The 19,102-nt window shown below is 45.6% G+C and overlaps 1 pseudogene; it reads left to right on the top strand.

The window, feature by feature from the left end:
- Positions 1-19,102, top strand: part of LOC134353194 (eukaryotic translation initiation factor 4E transporter-like) — an 85,683-nt pseudogene that overhangs the window by 60,139 nt on the left and 6,442 nt on the right.

Below are 19,102 nucleotides of genomic sequence, written 5' to 3'. Positions count from 1 at the left end.
GCTGTGCTGCAGCCAGTCAGTATACTCTCCACCACACACCTATAGACGTTTGTCAGAGGTTCTGATGTCATGCCGATCTGCACAGACTCCCGAGGAAGGAGGGGTATGGCTCTGCTTTCCACACAATTGCACTTAAGTGTTGGATCCAGGACAGGTCCTCAGAATCGTAACCCCTGTGGATTTAAAGTTACTAGTCTTCTCCACCTCTGATCCTGCGATGGAGACTGGCTCATGGACAAGACACACGGAATGCTGGGGGAGCTCAGCAGGTCAGGCAGCAGCTATGGAAATGAATAACGCAGTCAACGTTTCGGGCTGAGACCCTTCTTCAGGACCTGATTTATCCATTCCCATAGATGCTTCCTGACCTGCTGGGTTCCTCCAGCATTTTGTGTGCTGCGTCTTGGATTTCCAGCACCTGCAGATTCTCTTGTGTTACCGGCTCACGGCCCTCTGCTGAAGCCTACAATCAGTTCCTTGGTCTTGCTGACATTGACTGACAGGTTGTTGTTATGATGCCTCTCAGCCCAATTTCCAATCTCCAAGGCCTTGAATGAAGAAATGTACACAGTCTTTCTTTCCACATTCTCCCACCATCTTGGATGTCTCCATCGTATCCAAGGCATCTTCATGGACCCCCGTCACCTAGGACATGCCTTCTTCTCATTGTTACCTTTGGGTAGGAGGTACAGAAGCCTGAAGGCACACACTCACCGATTCACGAACAGCTTCTTCCCCTCTGCCATCCGATTCCTGAGTAGGCATTGAGCCCATGAACACTCCCTCACTGATTTTATTATTTCAGGTTTTGCCCTTTTTTTAAAATTTAACTGTTTAATATATATATACATATTTACTATAATTGATTGATTTATTTTTTTTGATATTATCATTTATTGCATTGTACTTCTGCCACAAAGTTAAGAACTTTCATGGTATATGCCAGCGATATTACACCTGATTCTGATTCTGAATCTGATTGTAGGTCATTATCATTGAGATGAGTGCTCACCTGGGCTCCATAGTAGTGTAGTGGTTAGCACGATGCTGTTACAGCTCAGGGTGTTTCGAAGCTCGGAGTCCAAGCCCAAAGCCTCAGTTCTGTCATCCTCCCTGTGGAATGCGTGAATTTTCTCTGGGTGCTCCCATAGTCCAAAACATACCAGGTAGGCTAACTGGCCATTGTAAATTGTCCCATGATTAGGTTAGGGTCACAAACGAGAGAAAATCTGCAGATGCTGGAAATCCAAGCAACACACACACACACACACACACACACACATACACACATACACACACTCAGTGCCAGAGGAACTCAGCAGGCCAGGCAACATCTACGAAAAAGAGTACCGTCAACTTTTCAGGCCAAGACCTTTCAGCAGGACTGGAGAAAAAAAAATGTGGAGTCAGGATAAGAAGGTGGGAGGAGGGGAAGAAGAAACACAAGGTGACAGGTGAAACCGGGAGGGGGTGAAGTAAAGAGTTTGATTGGAGAAAGAGATGCAGGGCTGGAGAAGGGGAAATCTGATTGGAGAGGACAGGGGGAGGAGCACCAGGGAGAGGAGATGGGCAGGTAATGATATAAAGTGAGAGAAGGAAAAGGGGATGGGCTCTAGTGAGGACAACTTTGATAGTGGAGGAAGGGAAGCCCCTTTTTTTGAAGAAGGAGGACATTTCCTTAATCCTGGACTGGAAAGCTTCATCCTGGCTACATTGGTGCTACTTGCTGCAGAGCTCGTCGACTTCATCAACTTTGCCTCCAACTTCCACCCTGCCCTCAAATTTACCTGGTACATCTCCGATACCTCCCTCTCCTTTCTCGATCTCTCTGTCTCTATCTCTGGAAATGGCTTATCTACTGATGTCATTTACAAGCCCACGGTCTCTCACATCTACCTGGACTTTTCCTCTTCCCACCTTGTTACTTGTAAAAACGCCATAAACCTTCTCTCAATTCCTCTGTCTCTGCCACATCTGCTCTCGGGATGAGGCTTTTGATCCCAGCTGTCCAAACACCGGGTCTGCCCCCACACTAGGACCCAGGCCCTGTAGCACCGATCTGCTCTGGGCCTGTGCCCCGCTGCCTAAGGCTGTTCTTGACCTTTCCTAATCAGCTCAGTGCTTCCATGGATCCAGCCTTGCTCCTGGTTTAGGCGGAAGGACTCTGAGGCACCTCTCCAATTCGCTCGCTCCAACTCCATCTCTGACTCAACATCATCTCTCCTCGTTGCCACAACCACTGGTGATCACTGACCACGGTTCAATTCCCCTCACTGTCTGTAAAGTGTTAGTATATCCTCCCTGTGATTGTGTGGGTTTCCTCCGGGTGCTCTGGTTTCCTCCCACAGTCCAGTACTGCTTGGTAGGTCAGTTGGTTTCTGTAAATTGCCCCGTGATTAGGCTGGGATTAAATCAGGGGATTGCTGGGCAGCACGGCTCAAAGGGTCAGAAGGGCTCACTCTGCTTTGTATCTCAAAAAATAAATTAATCAAATAAAATTCCCAGATTTGGCCACTTCCGCACCAGGGCCAGCTGTCCATTTTGTACCGGACAACTAGCCTGCCAAGGCACAAGTGTTTGGAATGTGCTTGTTTCTGGGGAGTAAGGTGGAACGGCACAAGAGTTGGTGCAGTGACAATACGAATGTGGTGATACAGAAGGGTGACTCAGGGAAGTGGGGACTGAGAAGTTAATATGACTGCACACAAGGTGTCAGCAAGGTCATTGTTGGAGAAAGAAATTCTGCTACATGGGATAGAAGTGGTCAAGGCCACTATGGGATGATCAGACTAAAGCAATAACAGGTTCTGAGTCTTTGAAATAACCAAATGACTGTATACGTGTCATAGCTCAGTAAATGCGGAAATGGAGGGATGGTGTTTGTTTATTCATTATGTGATGTGGTCAGTAATGGCCTTCTCTTCACCCTGATTGGTCCTGGAAAATTTTTCTACAGAAGTAGCTTGCCATTGCCTTCTTCTGGACAGTGTCTTTACAAGATGGGTGACCCCAGCCATTACCAATACTCTTCAGAGATCGTCTGCCTGGTGTCAGTGGTCACATAACCAGGACTTGTGATCTGCACTGGCCGCTTGTACGACCATCCACCACCGGCTCCCATGGCTTCACGTGATCCTGATCGGGGGGGGGGGGTGGTAAGCAGGTGATACACAGTGTCCAAGGGAGACCTGCAGGCTAGCGGAGGGAAGGAACACCCTACACCTCCTTTGGTAGAGACGTATCTCCACTCCACACATGAGGTGTCAGCAAGGTCATTGTTGACAACAGAAATTCTGGTAAGTGGGATAGAGATGGAATCAGGAGGCCAAGGCAACACCGGGGTGATTAGAGTTAAGTAATGACAGTGGTCAAACATTTTAATTCCCATTCCCATTCCAATGTATCATCCCGTGGCCTCCTCTTGTGCCAAGATGAGGTCACCTCAGGGTGGAGGAGGAACATCTTATATTCTATCTGGATACCCTCCAACTTGATGGTTATGAGTATTGATTTCCCCTTCCAATGAACAAAACTCCCCCCCCCCACTTCACTCCTCTTCTCTCTAACCTTTTATTTATTCTCACCTGCCCATTCCTTCCCCCTGTCTCCCCTCCTCCTTTCCTTTTTCCTAATGGTCTAATCTCCTCTCTTATCAGATTCTTTCCTCTCCAGTCCTCGACCTTTCCCCTTCCAGCTATCCTCCCTTCCCCCCTCCCCACCTTTTAATTCAGGCATCTCCCCTCTTCCCTCTCAGTCTTGAAGAAGTCTCAGACCAAAATGTCGACTGTTTGCTCTTGTCCATGGCTGCTGCCTGGCCCGCTGAGTTCCTCCAGCATTTTGTGTTGTTGCTTTGGATTTCCAGCATTTGCAGAATCTCTTGTGTACGTGGGACAGAGATGGAATGAGGAGGGCCAGGTAATATTGAAACGATTAGAGTTATGCAATGGTGGTGAAGTAGCAAAATGACCGGATATGCATCACAGATCAGTAAATGGGGAAATGGAGGGATGGAAGCTCAGTGGAAATTGTAGAGAGCCATTGAGTCCCTTCATTAACTGTAGAGTTGCCTGGAGTGGGAACAATGGGGAGGCAGGGTTTTGGGAGTGAGCGAGGAGGAGGGAATTCCTGAATTGTGTACAAGAAAACTTCCATGATTACTGTGTTCCCGGCCAAATGGGGAAGGAGGAAATTTTAGATTTGGTTCTGGGAAATGGAAGTGGCAGAGCGTCTGGGAACCAGTGATCATAATATTAGCAATTATTCCAAAAAGGGGTGAAAAAGTCAGAAAAAGGAAGTTGGCAGAGTTTCAAGAGACGAGGGAGCCAAGCTATCACAGAAAGTGTGTATGTTCCATCAAAAAAGACAATGAAAGTACAGGAGAATAGAAAAGCCCTCAAAGAGCGAATTCAAACCTACAGTTACAGAAAAGCATCCAGACAGTGACAGATCCATTAGGGACGTAAAGAGGCAGGGGCCAGGGTTGTGATAGTTAACAGATACTTTCCAGGACTTCTCAGCTGCCAAAGAACAATCTACCTCGCTGTGAGCCCTGTGCTTTATTTGTCTCCCTGCACTGTGCTTTCTCTGTAACCGCAACGCTCTATTCTGCATTCCGTTTTCCCTTTACTGCCCCAAAGCACTCTCATATGGCACGATGTGTCTGGAGTACACGCAAAGTTTTTCACTGTATCTTGGTACGCGTGACAACGTATACCGCGGCAGTGTAGTGGTGAGCACGCCGCTATTACAGCTCAAGGCGTCGGAGTTCCCAGTTCGTTCCCGGTGTCTTCTGTAAGCAAGTTTCTACGTTCTCCCCGTGACCGCGTGGGTTTCCTCCGGGTGCTCTGGTTTCCTCCCACAGTCCAAAGACGTACCGGTTAGTAATTTAATTGGTCATTGTAAATTGTCCCATGATTATGTTAGGGTTAAACTGGTGGTTTCCTGGATGGTGCGGCTCAAAGGGCCAGAAGGGCCTGTTCCAGACTGGGGGGGGGGTTGGTGGGGGTCCACTAAGTAAATAAACAAAGGTAAACCAATTCAATCCAAAGCAGGAAAATCGGGGAAGGTGCAACACGTAATGTTGTTGTAGTTCAGTATGTGTTGACGTGTACCACAGAAAAAGACACAAGATGTGGACACCTGACAGATCAGAATCAGGTTTAATATGCGTTGTTTTTGCGGCAGTAGTACAATGCAATACATAATAATATGAACTGTGAAATTCTGTAACTGTATATCTAGTTAAATTAAATATGTAGTGCAAAAAACACGTTGTGAGGAAATCTGATGGCAGAGGGGAAGAAGCTGATCCTTGATCATAGAGTGTGTGTCTTCGGGCTCCTGTACCTCCTCCCTGATGGGAAGAGGGCACGTCCTGGGTGATGGGGGTCCTTACTGATGGACGCCGCCTTTCTGAGGCATCATTTCTTGAAGCTGTCCTGGATACTACGGAGGCTGGTGCCCATGATGGAGCTGACTGAGTTCACAACTCTCTGTAGCTTACTTCGATCCTGTGCGGTGCCACCACGCACCCCCCTCCAGTCGGAATGCTCTCCACGGCAAATCCATAGAAACTTGCCAGTGCCTTTGGTGACAAACCAAATCTCCTCAAACTCCTCATGGGATATCGCAGCTGCCGTGTCTTCTTTGTAGTTGCATCGATACATTGGGGCGGGATGGATCTGCCAGAGTTCTCCGACCCAGCGTGGATGTTGGAACGGTGCTGCAAGACGACAATGTCATAACCCTACTTAAAATAAGGCAGAATGACCTTAATTACTGTCCAGAATCAATCACATATCAGGGGTAAAAATGTCTGTTAATGAGAGTAAATTAAGTCTCTGAAATATACAAGTGTCATAAATCTCATGAATATTATGTCTTGTAACTTCATAATATTAAACTAACTGAAAGAAGAGCACAGAACTCTGGGAATGTAGATTTAACTTTGTCCTGATGAAGGGTCTCGGCCCGTAATGCCAACAGTTTATTCCCACCCACAGATGCTGCCTGACCTGTTGAGCTCCGCCATCACATTGTGTACACCGCTCTAGATTTCCAGTATCTGCAGTACCTCTTGTGCCTTAACTTCATCTTTACTTGAAGCGAGGCGCTCACATATCACATGGTAGTGTGATGAGGTATGCAATTAATGTGGTTTGACATATGACCTGTAGTTAATTATATAAACAAACAAAAATGCTTAATCAAACATTTATATATACACACACACAGGGTATCTCAAATATTATTGAAATATTAAATACACAACAATGTTCCTCACCTGTAGCTCGCAGGGGTTACAGAAAAAGGAAGAATTTCAATACAATTTATGAATTTTAATTTATTTCTTTATATTCCTATAAGTGACTGAAAGAAAATGAATCTCCCTCAATCTGTCTTTACATTATTTCCACAATTCTCCGTAACATATATGAACGTTGATAGTAAATTTACTTTGACTTTCACTCTCTGTGCCTCATATCATCTTGTACACCTGTATCAAAATATTTGTTATCACTTCCTTCTCTCCAAAGGGAAAAAAGCTCCAGACTGGGGGTTCCCAACCTTTTTTATGCCATGGACCCTTACCGTTAACTGAGAGGTCTGTCGGGCAATGTAAGGGATGGAAACATATGCATAATTCACAACCACCCGCATTGGGTTGGGGTTCACTTTAGGAAGCTAAATGACATGATGACATAATTATGTGAAGTTTTTACTGGGCTTTATGTTCTGTGTTTGTAGGACAATAAAGGGGTCATGCTTTCCCTTGAACTTAATATGGCTCTGCTGTTTTATTCACGAAAACCTACCATCTTATTTATTTATTTATCAATAGAGTGCAGAATAAGCCCTCTGGCCCTTTGAGCCACACTGCCTAGCAACCACCATTTTAACCCTAGCCTAAGCATGGGACAATTTACAATGACCAATTAACCTACTAGCTGGTATGTCTTTAGACTATGGGAGGAAAGCAGGGCACCCGGAGAAGTCCATCGTATTCCACAAGGAGAATGTACAGACACCAGGATTGACCTTAGAGCTCTGATGTCCCGAGCTGTAGGAGTGTCATGCTAACCACTACGTTACCATGGTGGCCTTATAAATCTCTGTAAGGTCTCCTGTCAACCCCCTTCGCTTCAGTGAAAACAGCCCCTTCACCCAGGACATGCCTTGCTCTCATTGTTACCATCAGGGAGGAGGTACAGGAGTCTGAAGACACACACTCAACCATTCAAGAACAGCTTCTTCCCCTCCGCCATCTGATTTTCGAATGGACATTGAACCCGTGAACACTACCTCACCACTTTTTAATTTTTATTTTTAAACTACTTATTTAATTTAACTGTATTATATATATATCATCATAATCATCATCAGGTGCCGTGCCCAGTTTGAGCTTTGACTGCCATGGCCCACACACTCCTGTTTTGGGTCAAGTGGATCAATTCATTGGTATTCATTTCCAGTTCTCTGGCTGCTGTCTCCATCATCATTTGTCTTCGTCTTCCTCTTGCTTTCTTCCCTTCAGTCTTTCTCATAATTACCGTGCATTTTAACTCCCCTTTCCTAATCACATGTCCAATGAAGTTACGTTGCCTTTTCATGATCTCATACATTATTTCTCTTTTTGTGTTTGCTCTGTTCATGATATCCTTGTTAGAGATTTGTTTCGTCTATGATATTCTTTGCATCCTCCTCAAAAACCACATCTCCTCTGCTTCAATTCATTTCCTCATGTTACTAGATATTGTCCAACATTCTGAGCCATATAACATAACTGGATAATCGTAACATTTCAGTACTCTGAGGTGGGTTGTCAAACCTAGTTTAGTACTGGTCAGTATACTCTTCATTCTCATAAAGGTGTCTTTTGCTATCCCTATTCTTCTTTTGATGTCCATGTCGCACCTGCCATCTGATGTCACCCAGCTTCCTAAGTAGCAAAAGTTCTGTACTTGTTTTATGTCTTCCCCATTTATTCTCAGCCTGCAGATAGGATTCTCCTTCTTTTTGGATATCACCATACATTCTGTCTTTTTGCAATTGATAGATAGACCCATTTTTGCACTTTCTTCAACAACTATATCAATTAAGTTTTGTAGTTCTTCCTCCATACTTGCAATTAACAGTGTCATCTGCATATCTAAAATTATTGATGTTTTCACCGCCGATTCCCGATATATATATATACATACTGTAATTCATGTTTTTTCCATTATTATGTATTGCATTGTACTGCGCCCACAAAAATAACAAATTTCACAACATATTCCGGTGATATTAATCCTGATTCCGAGTTTGATCCTTATAACTCAAGGCCTCTACTGAACACAAGATTTCCCAGAGTGAGTTAAGACTGAAAATGCTGTTGCAATGTCAGAAACATGGTGGCCATCTCGAGCACAGCAAGCTCCCATCAATAACATGTAATGTAGTGTAGTGGTTAGTGTGACACTATTACATGACGGAGCGTTGGAGTTCTGAATTCATTTCCGCCATCATCTGTAAGGAGTCTGTATGTCCTCGCGGTGCAATGATTAGGTTTTCTGCAGGTATTCTGGTTTCCTTCCACAGTTCAAAGGTTACAGTACTCGTTACTAGGTTAATTGGTCAATGTGAATTGTCTCATGATTAGGCTAGGGCAGTGTTTCCCAACCTCTTTTAGCCTGATGCTCCCCTAAAGCACTTTCCTACTTGCCAACGTCCCTCTTAGTCACAATATACTTTCTGACAACCCAACAATGTAAAAACATGTCTATCATATGCTAACATGAGAAAAATTACTCTGCTTTCAATTTTTATTTGTCTTCAAACCTAGTTTACACAGTACCTGTGCGCTGTACAGCAGCTTTGATAACAATGTGTTCCTTGAGCTTGACGGTTTTTAGCAAGAATTGAAATATCTGGTTCAAGTTCTGTCAGAAAAAGCCTTAAGTCCTCATGCGTAACAATGTCCAAGTGGTTTCTGTTTTTTTGTGAGTATGTGGTTCACTGTACTGCAGCCTCTTTCGCCAAGAGCTGTTTGGCTCTTCTCCAAAGACCAAGAAAATTCGTATGACATTGTAGCCACAAACTACAAAAGCCGTCAGTTTTGAGAAGCATTTTTGATTTTTCATCATTCTGAATTCCAATAATTTCTTCTTGCAAGCTCTCATCCTGTTCTTCCACCTTGCACAGAAATGGGTTAATTACCCATTCTGGAACTTCCAGATCATTCAAATCCTTGAATCAATTCTGAAGATCATTTTTCAGTGACTGCAGGTGTAAGCAGTACCATTGCAAATCACCGTGAAAGAGAGTGCCATACTTTCCATGTGGAAGTTCTGCTTATATATTTCTAATTTTCCAATAAAAGTGGACACTGCACTTTTTGTCTGGATTAAATTGAAATTCTCGCCCTGCAGCAGTGAAGCGTTCCCAGTCGCCTTGCATTCCAGGCCACCAGCCCCTGGCCCCAATCTGTCAAGGACCACATGGTGGCTGCCCGTGCATCAGCCTCCCCACGTTAAACGGGTGTTCCCCACTAAGGGAATCCACCCTGACATCCTTTACGAGAATATCGTACTGGACCTGAGTGATCGCACTACTGTTTTTGATGAGCTGTGGTCAGTGGTTTATTTCCCATTCTCAAACGTGTCGCGCTTTATTGGGCCTGTAATTCAAATCAGCCGTGAGTGGCCCTTGACTGCCACGGGGTATGGAAAGTTTGTGATGTCGTCGTTCCTCTCTGTACCTTGTGGCGGCAACCTTGCTGTTTCTCTACGAGGCCGAGTTGCTAGCTCAAGGCTCAACCCAGCATGGACGGGAAGCGTGCAAGGAGCTGGCCAGAATCGAGCCCAGGACCATTTGCCCCAAAAATCCGATGCGGATGTCACTACACCACCGGCCGGCTCATGGGCAAATATCTTCTAGATTTATTTAGTTATTTCACTTTAGTTAGTTATTTAGATTTATTTAATTACTTCAAGAGTGTTATGATTAAGTTCATGGTGGGATTCGAACTCTTGCCTCTCAATCAATGGTCTGGGTTCTTGGATACTGATTGGGCAACTTAACTGTTAAGCTACCATCCAGTTCCGTGTGACAAGTGGGGCTTGAATCGTGCTGATTCAGAGCTGCTTAATGACAGGCTGTCAGGGCCTCAATAAAACTTTGCTAGAATGAGTCAGCGCTCTGTTGCTGATGAGAAAATTAAAGAGGAATAAAAATACTGTCCTATGAACCGTGGTTCCACACTTTGCTTTATGACAAGTCAAAAATGAAACCATGATCTATCTGATGCCGATTGGATTTATTTCCTTGCAGTCAGCACATTTCCAATGTGACAATATTTATAATGTTGGCACTGTATAAATTCTAATTATACTTTGAGGGTTTCAGGGAAAGACCTTGAAACAAAAATAAACTTCCCCTTTTGGTTCTGAGTTGGGGTGGAAGGGAATGACATCTTCTTCCAAAGGTTAATTCTGGTAAGTATGGAATAAATGCTGGTAATAAACTTCCCAGCCTCTCCAGTCCTGACCTCTGTGACTTGATTTTCTCACTGACGTCATCGCACCACGGCCATAAACTGCCGCTTCTTCTTGGGCGTCTCTCAATGTTTGCGTCCTGAGTTTCCCGAGCTTGTTCATTGAAACCTGTGCCTGCTGGAAAGAACCAACCAGCATCTGAGATGTAATCAATTGCAGAACTCTACAAATTGCAGTGTCAAATGTTTTAAAATTCCCCTGTGCTAGAGTTGTTGACAGTTGGTCTTTCGATTTATCAAACTCACCTCTTTACCATGTCTATCTCACCTTAGTACCCAAGCGACTCAAGGCCTTTGGCCCTCAGTACGTTGACCAACCTCCCAAAACACTCTACGTAAGCACAGTCAAACAAAGCGGGGCACTGGCACCCCCAAAGAGGTGGCAGGAGAGAAACTGTGGTTGTGGCCCGCGGCCATCGAGCTCCTCGACTTACCGCAGTGCTGAACTGTCTCCGTGACCATGGACTCATTTTCGGGGAATCTGCCATTCATGTTCTCTGTGCTATTTGTTTATTTTTTTTGTATTGCTTGCATAATTTGTTCTTTTTTTTGCACATTGGGTGTTTGCTGGCCTTTGTTGTGTGAGTGTTTTTTAACAAGTTCTGTTGCATCTTTTTATCTTGTGGCGGCCTGCAAGAAGAGGAATCTCAAGGTTGTGTATATTATTCAGATTTACTTTGATAATAAATGTACTTTAAACTTTGAGCTTCGACAGGACAGAAGTACGGTGAGTTGAGCTACAGTCTCTCAACTGGTAGGACCCTGGTCAGACCCCACTTGGAGTACTGTGCTCAGTTCTGGTCACCTCACTACAGGAAGGATGTGGAAACTATGGAAAGGGTGCAGTGGAGATTTACAAGGATGTTGCCAGGATTGGGGAGCATGACTTATGAAAACAGGTTGAGTGAACTTGGCCTTTTCCTTTTGGAGTGACGGAGGATGAGAGGTGACCTGATAGAGGTGTATAAGATGGTGAGAAGCATTGATCATGTGGATAGTCAGAGGCTTTTTCCCAGGGCTGAAATGGCTAACACGAGAGGGCACAGTTTTAAGGTGCTTGGAAGTAGGTACAGAAGAGATATCGGGGTAAGTTTTTTACGCAGAGGGTGGTGAGTGTGTGGAATGGGCTGCTGGCGGTGGTGGTGGTGGTGGAGGCGGATACGATAGGGTCTCTTAAGAGACTCCTGGATAGGTACATGGAGCTTAGAAAAATAGAGGGCTATGGGTAACCCTAGGTAATTTCTAAGGACATGTTTGGCACAGCTTTGTGTTGTGTTCTAGGTTTTCCATGTTTCTATGTTTCTCTGTAACTCTTGGCAGCCTCCAGTGCTGTCTATGTGGAGTTTGCACGTTGTCCTTTGTGACCGCCCAGGTTTCCTCCGGGTGTCTTGGTTTCCTCCCACATTCCAAAGTCGAGTGGGTTGGTGGGCTGGTGGGCTGATTGGCCACTGAGATTGTCCCTTGGACAACAGAACAGTACAGGCCATTTGGCCCATCTTCTGTGTGCAACCATGATGTCAATTTACACTAATCCCATCTGACTCCGCGTAGTCCCTATCCCTCCATTCCCTCCCTATTCATCAGCCTGTCTAATTGCCTCTGAAACTTTACCATGTTACCTGCTGCCACCTCCTCCAACACCCCCACCCCCCACCACCCCCCGGCAGTGCGTTCTGGGCACCCACTACTCTCAAAACTCCCCTGTAACACTCCGTTAAACTTTCCATCATCACGTTAGAACAACACCCTCTGGATCTGATGTTTCCAAAAGTGGGAGAGTCCAGGACCAGAATGCACAGCCTCCAAATACGAGGGCGTCCATTTAGAACAGAGATGAGGAGGATTTTTTTTTAAGCTGGAAGGTGGTGCATCTTCAGAATTCGTTGCCACGGACAGCTGTGGAGGGTAAGTCTTTGGGGATATTTAAGGCAGAGGTTAATAGATTCTTGTTTCGGCGGGGCATCAAGAGGTACTGCAAGAAGCCAGGAGGAGGTTGAGAGGGATAATAAATCAGCCATGGTGGAATAGTGGAGCAGAATCAATGGGCTGATTGGTCTAGTTCTGCTCCTACAGTACTGTGCAGAAACCTTATATATAGAGAGAGAGAGAGCCAGGAGGTCTAAGACTTTTTGCACAGTTCTGTATTTGGCAACATGGAGCGGAAAGTGAGTTTGTAAACTTGGCGGTACTGTGCAAAAGATTTTGGGAATGGTGAGGGTGGAGAACTGTGGGAGGGGGGTGGACAGATGTCAACAAAAGAGTGCCAGGGATTGGGGCGGAGGTGCTGGGGGTGCAGACACACCAAGCCCTGAGACACCAGGCAAGGTCATTTGATTCCAAACAATTGGTTTATCGGCCATTACAGAATGTCTCTCTGGTGCTTCCCACTCCCTCCCCTCTCCGTTCCCCTTTTCCCAACCATGATTCCCCTCTCCCTGTCCCCTTCCCACTCTCAGTCTGCAATAGACACTTATATCAGAATCAGGTTTATCATTACTCACATCTGTCATGAGATTTGATTTTTTTTTGTGGCAGGACAGTACAATACATAAAATTACCACAGTACTCTGCAAAAGTCTCAGGCATCCTGGCTATCGGTATGTGCCTGAGACTTCTGCACAGTACTGTACGCCTCATAGTTTTCTTACGGATTTATCTGATATTTCCACTCTGGGAAAAAGACTCTGTCTGTTTGACCTATAACTTTATAAAATTGCCCTGCAAAACCTTGATGCTCCATTGGAAAGAGTCCAAACTTGAACCAATCTGGGGCTGAAGTCCAAGTACAGGGGCGTGGAAATTTATGGGAATGTGGGAAGATGGAGTTAGAGTGAACAACTAGTTGACAATTGGTTCGGATTCACTGGGCTAAAGCTCCTGTTTCTGTGCCGTGTCTCTCCATGGCTCTACGACCAAATATTTAAGCCTCGTCTAAAGCAGCAACTTAAACAGAGATCTACAGGGGGACTTCCAGAATTTAGGATCTTGATTGCTAGTGGCAGGACCACCAGTGGAGGGGAGACATCAAGCAAGAGGTCAGACGCTGGAGATTTCAGGTTCTGGGAGTTATCCTGCTAGAAAACGAAGGAAACAATGGATGAGTAGACCATAGACCATAAGATACAGGAGTAGAATTAGGCCATTTGGCCCATCGAGTCTGCTCTGCCATTTCATCATGGCTGATCCATTTTCCCTCTCAGCCCCAATCTCCTCTCTTCTCCTTGTATCCCTTATGCCCTGACCAAACAAGAATCTATCAACCTCTGCCTTAAATATACATAAAGACTTGGCCTTCACAGCCTTGGCAACGAATTCCACAGATTCACTGCCCTTTAGCTAAATAACTTTTTCCTCATCTCCATTCTAAATGGACGCCCCTCTATTCAGAGGCTGTGTCCTCTGGTCCTAGACTCCCCTCACCATAAGAAACATCCTCTCCACGTCCACTCTATCAAGGCCTTTCAATGTTCGATAGATTTATGTGAAATATTTTCTCTTCTTGTGCTTTTAGAGGCCTGTGTGACAGGATGGCGTTTCAGGTCAGCTGTGAGCTCGGAAAACAGGCATGGGCAACGTCCAACCCTGAATAAAAGAAATATAATTATGCCATAAATTTGGGAGGAATCCCCTACAATGGAGGGGGGCTACTTCGTAATGCATTGTTCAGTACATTCAATACCCTGGTGATAGACTGTGCAAATTGTTTAATGCTTGATTGACCTGTCGCTCGTCAATAAAGGAAACACACTGATCTCATGCAGCAGAGATACACTGTTCCGGTGATTGTCCGACCATGGGATTGTAGACATTTGGGACACCGATGGGGATTATCCCAATTTGTACACACAAGCCAAAGTCAAATTAGTTCGAGTTTTAAACACGAGATTCTGGAAATCCTGAGCAACGTCACACACAAAATGTTGGAGGAACTCTAACCATTCTCACTTCTGCCCCTTGACACATTCGAATTTCTGGTCAGTATCTATCAGCTCGCCATTAGAACATCTCCATTCTGTTGATGTTTGGAGCTGACTTGGAAAATGGCCCACTGGGCCTCTCCATGTCCTCTGACTGGCCAAGCTCCTGGTTTCTTTGAGACAGATTGTTGGGGACTGCAGTGTGGTACTTTCTGTCCCACTATATACCAGCACTGGCTGTGTCGGGGCTGGGGACCTGTCTGAGGGTGAGTGGGTGGGAAAGGATCTTCTTTTCCCATCATTGTGGTCCTATTGAACATTCTGGGTATGCTATGTTGGAGCCGGAACGTGTGGTGGGGGCCTTATGTTGAGCTGGTTCTTAAGCGATGTACGTGTGATAAATATATGAATCTGAATCTGGGACACTGGTGGTGTGAGGGCTGGTGTCGTTAGGTGTACGACTCCTGACCTAGCTCATTGGGAAGTGCCCAGTCCAATTTCTCAGTTGGAAGGACTTCTCCGGAATTTCAAAACCAGTACTGAATGATGGTTTGCACACATTTCAGTCTCTAACCTTTCAGACCAGGGCAATTTCCAGTCATTGTCAGTGCAGTTTAAGCAAGAACATTCCATTAGAATGACAGAGGTCTGGGTAGACAATTCCCCCCTGGAGATTTGTCCATCATATTCACTGGGTAGAGCAGAGACTGCTGGAGACATTCAGCAGGTCAGACAGTGTCCATGGAGAGAGGAGCAGAGATGATCATCTTTAATTCCCTTCAGAGAAGATGACTGCAGTGACACAGGAGGCAGACAGGTTCTCCTTTAGGCCTCTGTCACCCTGATTCCAGCCCATCAGCATCACACCAGTCAGTTTTATTTTCCTCTGAAGAGCTGGGCACTGATTGCACGGAGCAACCCCCCAGCCTCATGGGAAGCGTCTCCCCATTGCCCACTGCCCTCGAGTGGGTGAAGATGGTGGTGCCATCTGCCTCGTGTTTGCATGCTGGCAGGTGTCTGTCTGATGAAGATGTGGGTGGGGTTTAATTAAATTAGGAATTCTGCTTCCCGGGGAGGATGCATGTTTAGAGAGAAGGCTGTGTAATCAGAGCATGGATAATGGAAAGCTTTGTAGTTAGATCAATTATCACTGCTCTCCGCCCGTTCATTTACATCAGATTTGTCTGCCAATATTGAATAGACACAAACAATTAACCCCTTTGAGGCCAGCATCAGGTTTAATATCACCAGCATGCGAAATTTGTTGTTTTGTGGCAGCAGTGCATTGTAATACAAAATAATAAAAGCATAATAATAAAATTATGCATTATAATACATAATAATAATTACAGTAGGATAAATTAAATTGAACAAGTAGTACAAAACGAGAAGGGAAAATTACTGAGGTAGTGTTCATGGGTTCAATGTCCATTCAGAAGTCTGATGGCAGAGGGGAAGAAGCTGTTCCTGAATTGTTGAGTGTGTGCTTTCAGGTTTCTGTACCTCCTTCCTGATGGTTACAAAGGGAAGAGGACATGCCCTGGGTGATGGGGGTCGTTAATGATGGATGCTGCCTTTCTGAGGCGTTGCCTTTTGAAGATGTCGTCAGTGCAGGTGCCCACGATGGTGCTGGTTGAGTTTTCAACTCTCTGCAGCTTATTTCGATCCTGTGCAGTACCACCGCCCTCCATACCAGACGGTGATGCAACCAGTTCGAACGTTCTCCGCGGAACATCGATACTTCCCCTACAACTCATTTGAAAAACTAGCTTACTAAACTGTTACCCAACTTTGAAGTGTTTTGGATAGGTGGTTTCCCTGACAATTTCCTCAATAGAAGCTGCTGGAAGCACTCAGCAGGTCAGGCAGTGAACGTTTCAGTGTGATCCAGATCTCAGGTCTTGGTCCTGATGAAGGGTCCCGGCTGGGAACTTTGATCATTCCTTCTCCCCCTCCCCAAAGGTGCTTGAGCCACTGACTTCCTCCAGCAGTTTTGAGTAACACACCCAAAATGCTGGAGGAGCTCAGCAGGGCCGGCAGCATCTACGGAAAGGAATAAAGACAGGAGATTCTGCAGGATGCTGGAAATCTGGAACAACACACACAGGATGCTGGAGGAATTCAGCAGGTCAGGCAGCATCTATGGAAATAAATAAACAGGCAGCGTTTCGAGCTCTTCATCAGGGTCAAAAGGAAGGGGGTGCAGCAGCCAGACTAAGAAGGTGGGAGGGGCGAAGTACAAGCGGGCAGGAACTAACCGTTGCTAGAACAACCAGCAACTTTATCACTCCACTCCACTCACTTATTCCAATGCCACCCTATCTGAATGCACTGCCCCCTGCTCTGTCTATACCACTCCCCTGCTCAGCATGAACCCGCCAGCTTGTCCTCCTTCCCCTCCCTCGCACCTTCTCATCCTGGCTTCTGCCCCCTTCCTTTGCAGTCCTGACGACGGGTCTCGGCCCGAAACATCGACTGCCTTTTCCCCTCCATAGATCGCGCCTGAGCTGCTGCGTTCCTTTGGCACTTTGCCTGTGCTGCTCAGGATGCTTGCGAGGAGACTGAGGCGTGCAAGGCTCTCTGCCGCATTCTAATAACTGTCTTCAGGAGCCTGGCCGAGGGCGTCCTCGCTGGCTGCATCCCTGTGTGGCGTGGAAGCTGCAAAGCACCGGACCGCAGGATCCTACAGAGGATAGTGAAAACTGCCAAGAGGATCACCTCCGTCTCCCTCCCCCACTGCTTGTGATATTTACCAGGAGCGAAGGGCCCAAGACGCTGTTGAGGATCCCTACCTCCTAACCTACCATCTCTTTGACTCACTACCATCATGCTGAAGGTACAGGAGCATCAGGACTAGGGCTGTCAGACTGGGTAACAGCTTCTTCCCTCAGGCTGCGAGAATAATGAATACCCTGTCACAGCCGAGGTCTCGTCACTCTTTATGTTTACCTACACTCCCCCTTTTAGCTGCCTGCATTTCGAATTACATTCTATTAATGTATTTGTAGTATAAGGTTTGGGTTTATGTGCAGTGCGTGGTGTACGTTGTGTGGGTGCACCGCGGTCCAGAGGAAGGTTGTTTCGTTTGGTAGTATACATGTATGGCCAGACGACAAGAAACTTTCACTTGAACTTGATTGATTTCCAGCATCTGCAGAATCTCTTGTGTCCCCTTCAGTTTGATATTTTATTTTGGTCTCCATATTTGAGGAAGGACATTCTTGCTATTGAGGGAGTGCAGCGTAGGTTCACAAGGTTAATTCCCGGGATGGCGGGACTGTCATATGTCGAAAGATTGGAGCGATTGGGCTTGTATACTCTGGAATTTAGAAGGTCGAGAGGGGATCTTATTGAAACATATAAAATTATTAAGGGATTGGACAAGCTGGAGGCAGGAATCATGTTCCCGCTGATGGGTGAGTCCAGAACCAGAGGCCACAGTTTAAGAATTAGGGGTAGGCTATTTAGAATGGAGTTGAGGAAAAACTTTTTCACCCAGAGAGTGGTGGATATGTGGAATGCTCTGCCCCAGAAGGCTGTGGAGGCCAAGTCTCCAGATGCTTTCAAGAAAGAGATGGATAGAGCTCTTAAAGATAGTGGAATCAAAGGTTATGGGGATAAGGCAGGAACTGGATACTGATTGTGGATGATCAGCCATGATCACAGTGAATGGTGGTGCTGGCTCGAAGGGCCGAATGGCCTACTCCTGCACCTATTGTCTGTTGTCTATGTCAGATTCTATCCAACCTGCATTTTAGATTTCCAGTATCTGCAGCTTTTTGTGTATTGTGACCATTTCCTCTTTTTGATCGCAGACCTGTGAAGTCCAGGAAATTTTTTTTTCCCCCAAACGGGACAGTACTGACCGTTAATTGCTCCAGTCTGAGGTCCTACTACTTTAGTGTTAACAACTCACCAAACAGGCTCAAGAGATTAACGTGCCCTTGTCAAGTCATTTCAGCTCATCCTAGCAGAAACTCTGCTCAAAATTCAAATTACATTTTATTTCTTGAAGTACGGGTGCAGTACACAACTCTGAAATTCGTCTTCCCCACAGACAGTCACAAAACAAGAAGAACCCTCATGGAACCAACCTGCCCAAAGAAAAACATCAAACCCCATCTCACCCACGAACAAAAAAACCACGCAAGCGGCAACAAAATACGAAGAGCGAAAACGTAGAATATGAAACACAAAATCAAAAGGCACATTCAGTTCAAAATGTTCATTATCTGCAGGTTGCCCAATTCAAAAATCGCCCAAAAGTAGTAACAGTAGAGAGCGACCAGAACTAGCATTAGAAACTAGAACACATCATAAGCCCGATTTATAGTCCGAATCTACAATCCGTGTTGATTAAACCTTGTGCTGGCACCATTGAGGAAGAGTGAGAGATCACTCGAATGCAAGGACCTTCCCTCGGGAGCAGTGAGCGACAGACCACCGCACGCAGATACATCTCTCTCCCAGTTCTGACGAATGGTCACAAGTCTGAAATATGGATCATTTCTTTCTCCACAGATGCTGCCTGACCTGCTGAGTGCTTCCAGCTTTTCTGACTTTCCTTCTGGCTGAATTAGAACCATAGAACCATAGAACCATAGAAACTACAGCACAGAAACAGGCCTTTTGGCCCTTCTTGGCTGTGCCG

Source organism: Mobula hypostoma, chromosome 10 (genome assembly GCF_963921235.1).
Source record: "Mobula hypostoma chromosome 10, sMobHyp1.1, whole genome shotgun sequence".
Lineage (NCBI taxonomy): Eukaryota > Metazoa > Chordata > Chondrichthyes > Myliobatiformes > Myliobatidae > Mobula > Mobula hypostoma.
The sequence above is the reverse complement of the archived record's forward strand: the minus strand, read 5'-3'. Positions and strand labels throughout refer to the sequence as shown.